This window comes from Mchenga conophoros, linkage group LG19 (assembly GCF_057382185.1).
Source record: "Mchenga conophoros isolate Kocher_MC1m ecotype Shallow Benthic linkage group LG19, M_conophoros_male_GT1.1, whole genome shotgun sequence".
NCBI lineage: Eukaryota > Metazoa > Chordata > Actinopteri > Cichliformes > Cichlidae > Mchenga > Mchenga conophoros.
The window spans coordinates 10,306,125-10,313,298 of NC_140544.1; the positions used below are offsets into that span (position 1 = coordinate 10,306,125).

Here is a 7,174-nt window from a genome sequence, read left to right on the forward strand (position 1 = left end):
GTAATTAGTTACTGATTACTCTTTTCAAGTAACTTGACCAACACTGTTCGTGGATGAGGTTTTATCATATATGCCAAAAATGCAGAGCTTATTTTAACAGCCCTCACCCGTGCATCGGGTGTTTCGTGAAATAATGGGGCGAGATTATTATTGACAAACAAGTAATCAGAGGTTCTCTTTCATAGCATTCGTTCCGTGTCTCACTATGGGAACGCCTCCTGTGTGACCTCATCAGAAGCTCAAATACCATTACGCCAGCCCTTAGAGGCTGACTAAGTGATCCCCATGTCAGGAGGGCTAGTGCTTCCCTATATAATAGGCTGACATAGCATCAGATGTCATTGAAAAACCTCTTCTCGCTTCTCACAGACGCCTGTAGACAACTGTGCTATTGGGTGCTAAAGCTAAACTGTCCACAGATTTGAGTGAACAACTCGGTCACCGGGCGTTTTGTTCCCAGCTTTTCAGTTGTCCACTAGCATACAAGCAGTAGCAATACTGTTCAGTAGCTAGTGCTGGTGTTAAGTAGCAATACTTTCCTAAAGCGAAGTAGCAACACTAATAAAGGTACCACTAGCTTCACCATCAGGTAGCAATACCCTTTGGCGCTAGCAGTTTCAGCTGTTAGGTAGCAATACCTGTAGAAAAGTAGCACTACTTTTCACCCCACACTAGCTGAGGAATAGCAATATTCTCCACACTCAGTGTCGGTCTCGCTAACGTGCGCAACCCTCTAGCTAGCCATGGCTATGACTGACAACGAAGTTGTAAGACATTGTCCTTGCGGCCCCATACGGTAAAAAAATATATTTTGAAATGTATTTTGAAATATATTTCAAAATATACAAAAATTGGCCAAAAAATATATGCGCTAAAATACATTTCAAAATATATTTATATATTTTGAAATGTATTTTAGCGCATATATTTTTTGGCCAATTTTTGTATATTTTGAAATGTATTTCAAAATATATTTTTTGAAATACATTTCAAAATATATAAATATATTTTGAAATTATTTTAGCGCATATATTTTTTGGCCAATTTTTGTATATTTTGAAATATATTTCAAAATATAATTGAAAATTAATTAAAAATCTTTCAAAAATATATTTTACCCTTCATATATTTCAGTCGAAGAAAACACATTCACATGTAACAACTGAAAATCTTTATTTGATATCTAAAACAAACACAGCATATAAATCAAGCTAGGAACATACATTATACAACTTTATTTTCATAACATTCTTAAAAATTGTAAAATTTTTAAAAAATAAAAATTATATATATATATATATATATATATATATACACACACACACACACACACACACACACACACATATATATATATACATACATTTTACTATACAAAATGCAACTGCAACAAACACTTATAAGTAACGATACTGTGAATTTGATGTGAACTGCTATTAACACAATAAAAATGTGATCACTCAAAGATGTTTACTGATCAATAACAAGCAGAGGAATACACACACACATATATATATATATATATAGATATATATATGTGGGTGTGTACGAACATAAAACATATTTAAAATGTAACTTTTTTTTTCTTTTCCAACAGTCTGAGTTCCCCCAGCTTTGAATTGACTGCAATCCCCAAAGCCCCTCTGGATACATTGGGGAACCTCTTCCTTACCGCCACTGTAACAAACAAAAGTCACAGTTCTAGTACTTTTATCAGAGTTAAAATAAAAACATGATTTAAATTAGCTAGCTTCATTTAGCAAACAGATATTTCCGTTTATAGAGATACAGATATATTTTCCACATAATTTTACCTTTTTTTTCCCCCTCGATGGAAAGTCTATCCAGTTCACATTACAGTAATACTAACACCCCTTTTGGTCATCTATCCTTACTCTCCATCATTCAATCTGTTGACCTTCTTTGTCTGAGTCCAACCACTTCAATGCTTCATCACCTATCTGTGCAATTTTTATTGTTGCAAAGTGAGTTACTTGTGCAGTATGCAATTTTAGATACACAGTCTTCACTTACTATATATGGCTGTCATGGTTTCTTTATCAAGGGCAGTTCTTCGCTCTGCGCCGATGTCTGTTTTGCTGTGTCCTCCTATAAAAAGCATTAACATTTGAGTGTCTGGCTAGTTAAATTTCCAAAAATCTGATCTTTGTTCATCTAAACATTTGAACTACAATATTATGCTTTTTGGTAAAGAAACTGGTGACAGAGAAGTAGGCTTTTTAAAGTACTATTAGCTAACCATTTGAACTGACTTTCAAAGCTGATTACCTTTTAAATTGCTGTGGATCAAAACCTCCAGTGGGAAGGCGGCCATTAGAAGAACACGCACCATTGAACCTGAAAATAACAAAAACAAACAAAAAACAGAACAATATATAGATACTGTTTATATAGGGTAATAAATCTCTTCTGAAGCAATATAGTTCATTTTGGGTGAAAAACAAAACATTCCTCTAAAATATATATACTGACATCAGCAATCAACATCATGATTGTAATTATTTCCTTTTTAGTACATCTACTGCTGTTTGCATGTGTCAAGCACTACGACTGTATCTATGCATATAAATTCACCATATATATCCAGCAAAAATGTTTTGTTATAGTCAAAAGGAAAACAAACAAAGGCATTCAATCAGAGGTGAGAAATTAATTGGGAATATGAATTATAGGTGAACTATTCTTTACCTACTAGCAATCAAGCTTCTTTAACCAAGAAGCTTGAAATATTTGAATGTAAAATAAAATAAATAAATAAATAATAATAAAAATAACATGATGTAATTAAAATGCACAACTTACATTAAGGAAATCTGCATTTGTATCCACAGGCTAAAAGTAAAACAGTAAATGTGTTAGTGATAGTACAGGTATTTGTAAAAAAAAAAAAAAAAAAGAGGCAGTAACTGTGACGCTTCTAGTGGGATGCTAAATGCAGAGATTTATATTTACAGTATAATACTGCATGTACGGGTAACTGTGTTGTGAACTGTAACTGAATATTAGAGAATCTCAGAGAAATTAAATGTATTTATTTTTTGAATTTATCAATCATAAAACCGTCTGTTTTGAAGGCCTGTTACAATAGCGACTTTTTGTTGGTCGGTATATTGCCCCATAAACAATTGCGACAAGTTATGTCATTGTCATTTTAAGACCATTTTATGTCTTTGAATGTATAATCATAATATAACACCATAATAATGCAAGATCTACACACTTTCAATTGACAAACCAACATCTAATTCTTAAAGTATTTAGATCATTGAAATTAGGAATCAAAATATTAGATACCTTAAAAACTTGAATAAATAGTAAATTTTCTAACAAATAGAAAACAATGTTATTTAATGTTATTGTTATGTTATCATTATATTTTATTTTTGTAAATATAATGGCGGATAAATTACATCATCAACAATTATTGAGGTCATGTACATGTATTGTGTGTTAAGTCGATATATCGATTATTGTGATAGGCCTACTGTTTTGGTATCATAACGAGCTTGTCAAACATGCATGACCACTAAACAATGTCTAAGCAGTAGTATTGGTCTGAATGACAACAAACATAACTAGTGTTTTGGAAAATCTGTTAGAAAACAGTTATTTCAATAATTATGATTAGCATGTGACACAGACACCGCATAAAAAACTACAACAACAAATACTTACTTTAGGAGGATGGGGGAGGGCAGCATGAGGTTGAGACTTTGACATCTGTAAAAAACAAATTCATGTATTACAAACAAGTCACTTAAAAATACATTAATGTGGCAGACTGTTCCCTGTTCAGATGCAGTGTATAAGTACAATCAGGGCTGTCACAACAATGGGGTGGGGCCAAGTGGCTGCAACCCTAGGTACAATGTGCAGGTATATATAATTACATATAATATATGTGAATAAAGCAAGAATCTGTTTAGGTTAGTCACTGTGCTGACTGATGCTTGCTAGGTTTATATGATTGCAAACTGCACAAAAACAACAACAGCAACAACATTAATGACAATGACAAACAAAATTACTTACATTTATGTAAATCTCACATTAGGAAGATCTGCATTCGATTTCATGGGCTGAAATAAATAGGCAGAAACATTACTGCTAAAAAAATAAAAAACAAAAACTCTAAAAAGCCTAAAAATGACTTAAAAAGCAAGGAAATGTGGAACATTGTAATTAGCGAACATTAATAAAGCATAACTGTTCTTTGTTTCTAACCTTGGTAAGTACTCTGTAGCCAGAAGGAGAGGTAGGATTTCTGTGAAAGCCAAATTAAATGTGAATAGGCTTTGATAGTTATTGAGAAGGCAGAATAATAAGAAAAGGCAAAAGTACGTCACAATATAATTAATTAAGTTACATATTTTGATTACCAAATTATGGAAGCGTGGAGCTGCCACCCAGGCAAAAGAAAAATAGAGCTGTATCACGTTATGACGTGAAATGTTTATTGTTCTAACATTATGCTTTTCATGTTTGTATAATATAATATCACGTTATTATAATATACATAATTGTCACGTTCGCACAATATTGTACGGACGTGATAATTATGTACATTTTTCGTACAATGTTGTTCAAACATGTTGTTCAAACATGATAGTATATTGTTAGAACGATAAACTTTTCACGTTATAACGTGATATACTTATATTTCTCTTTTGCCTGGGTGGCAGCTCTACGCTTCCGTTCCAAATACACGAGAATAAAGTAATATTATATGGGAAAAGGCACCTGCTAGCTTGATGATGGAGGCTTCTTAGACTGGCCACCCGCCTTGGCTTCTTGTCGCCACTCCACGAAATAAAGGTCCGTTTCCTCCATGCCGGCTAATTATTCATCCTCATTAAAATCTCGTATATGTTCAGTTGGCAGAATTGAGAATTTTACATCTTCCAACCACTTAATTAACGCGAACATAATCGGCTTGTTTCTTCCCGTCTCCTGTATCCGGCCGTTCCTCTCGCTGTCAGATTTCGCGCCTCAGAGACGTCGTTATTTTTCAAAAAAAAAAAAGAAGAAAGAAAGAAAGAAAGAAACAGCAACAACTACTAAAGAGAGTTTTTGCACGTTCATTGCACATTTGTGGGAATGTTTAAATATTTAATTTTTATTAATTACTTTTCATTATATCTTTATTTTTTAAACCACCGTGGCAATGCGCATGCGCATACACTCCTGCACGCAAAGGGCTTTGGAGTTGACGTAATGTCGCAATGCATTGTGGGAGCGCAGCACCATCTTGGCAGGTCACGAATCAAAACAAGATTGCTACGAACCATTCTGAAACGTAGCTCAAAAGAAAATGACGGTATAGAGACAGATTCTGTCCAGATGCAAAGAGACGGTACTTGATTGTTGAAATGTGGACCCGTATGAAATATAGCCGTGGAGTAGAAACCCTGAAGACCAAACCGCTATTGACTTAGCATGATCTACTCTCATACCTTGTCTGTGGAGTCAGAGCATACACGGCGCACCAATTTCGCAATTATAAATCTCTGGAGGCGCACATCCAATTCACCAAGGACTGGGTACAAGATTTGGCTATTTTTAAGCCTCCACGTTGTGAGTACGCCGTCATTCAAGCAAAGGTAAGTCAGCTTGAGTACTGCGAGTAAAATGCGTTTGATTCCCCCCAGCATTCAAATTAGTGCTAGCAAAAATTCATTCGTGAGGGGGAAATTACAGTGAGAACATGTAGAGGCTCTGTTAGAGGGATAACATAGTGAGTTCAGTGCATTGATGTGACATTGTCCTGAAGGATTTAGTTATTCTTTATGGTTAAAGAAATTGCCCTAATTAATTCATATTTATTATAAATAATCCTAATTACACATCTTGCTTCCTTGTTTGTGTCCTGTGTCACTAAAAATACATTCTGTTTTAGTTTTATACATTGATTAATGACCTGCAGAATCTGCTTGTCATATTAGGTGTCCATAGTTGTCACTTAAAGTCGAACTTTATGTTTTCTCCCTCTTGAAAGTGATTACATCCTTGCATTACATACTTTAGATTCATTTTTTGCTGATAGGTTTCTAAAAAGAAACATGCAGATTTAGAATATAACATGCAGCGTTCTATAGATGGATACATAAAAACACTTTATTTGTTACATTTATGATAAATGGATTTGAAAGTAAATAAAACACATTTGTGTCGGACTTGGCTTATTAAAGTTCTTGTCTTTAAATGAACTTTGTCTGTGTGTGTTTTAGGTCCTGCACTCTTAAAGACTGAATTGCAGCATTGCAGCCACAGGTCATTGTGAGCATCACAGGGAAGGTTGAAGCCGCCCACTGCAGCTGTATGGCTAGAGTCGTGGAGACTTGCAGCCATGTCACTGCTCTTCTGTTTAATGTAGAAGCAACAGTGAGGATCTGTGGCACAAGGACTGTTACAGATGAACCTGCATACTGGGTTTTGCTGGGTAATATGACCAAGATACAGCCAGAGGTTGGCCATAAGATAGACTTCTCCTCTTCAGCTGCCCAAAAAAAAAGGTTCTTGATCAAAACATAAACAGACCATTCGTTGTGACAGGTAAAAGAAGCCATCCTCAAAAAAGAAAGGTTCCACCTGCTACTGTGGAGGAGTTGGATCAACTGATGGGACAATATTTTTCCAAGCATAGTTCTGTTCTGAATAACCCATAATGTTTTAATTTAGGGGGCCATGTAAATACTTTGCATTTACTGAATATGTACTTACTAAATACCACTGTTCAAAAGTTGAATAAAGAAACAAAGAAATGTTTGCCTATTTTTAATTAAAAGCACTTTGTCGAACATCACATCAGTTACAATGTAGAAAAAATGTTATGTATAGTTTACAAATGACAAAATGTTCACATAAAATCATGACAGCATTTGTATAATATCACCCACTACTAGCATTCTGTAATTTACTGTCTCTTTTGAAAACTTATCACTACATAAACAGCACAAGACTTAAAAGTATTTAACAAGAGCATTTTTCCCTGGTTTTACTACCACACTGGGGCACATGTTCACCAAAACGCAGCAAACCTTTGCCATCTTATCCAGGAAGGTCACCTTTTTACCCTCACATGGAAGAAGTAATCTGATTGGCATGGTGGTATGTAGCATGTAGTTTGAAGCAGGGATTTCGTAGTGCCCCATGT

At 34.6% G+C, this 7,174-nt stretch overlaps 1 long non-coding RNA gene across 1 annotated transcript; it reads right to left on the minus strand.

Moving 5' to 3' along the window:
- Positions 1-1,544: 1,544 nt before the first annotated feature.
- Positions 1,545-6,106, minus strand: LOC146551769 (uncharacterized). The gene is made up of 3 exons (XR_014890000.1): positions 4,762-6,106; positions 3,697-4,285; positions 1,545-2,853 (listed from the first exon to the last, which is right to left on the minus strand). It is a non-coding gene; the product is annotated as an uncharacterized LOC146551769 (long non-coding RNA).
- Between the last annotated feature and the right edge of the window lie 1,068 nt (positions 6,107-7,174).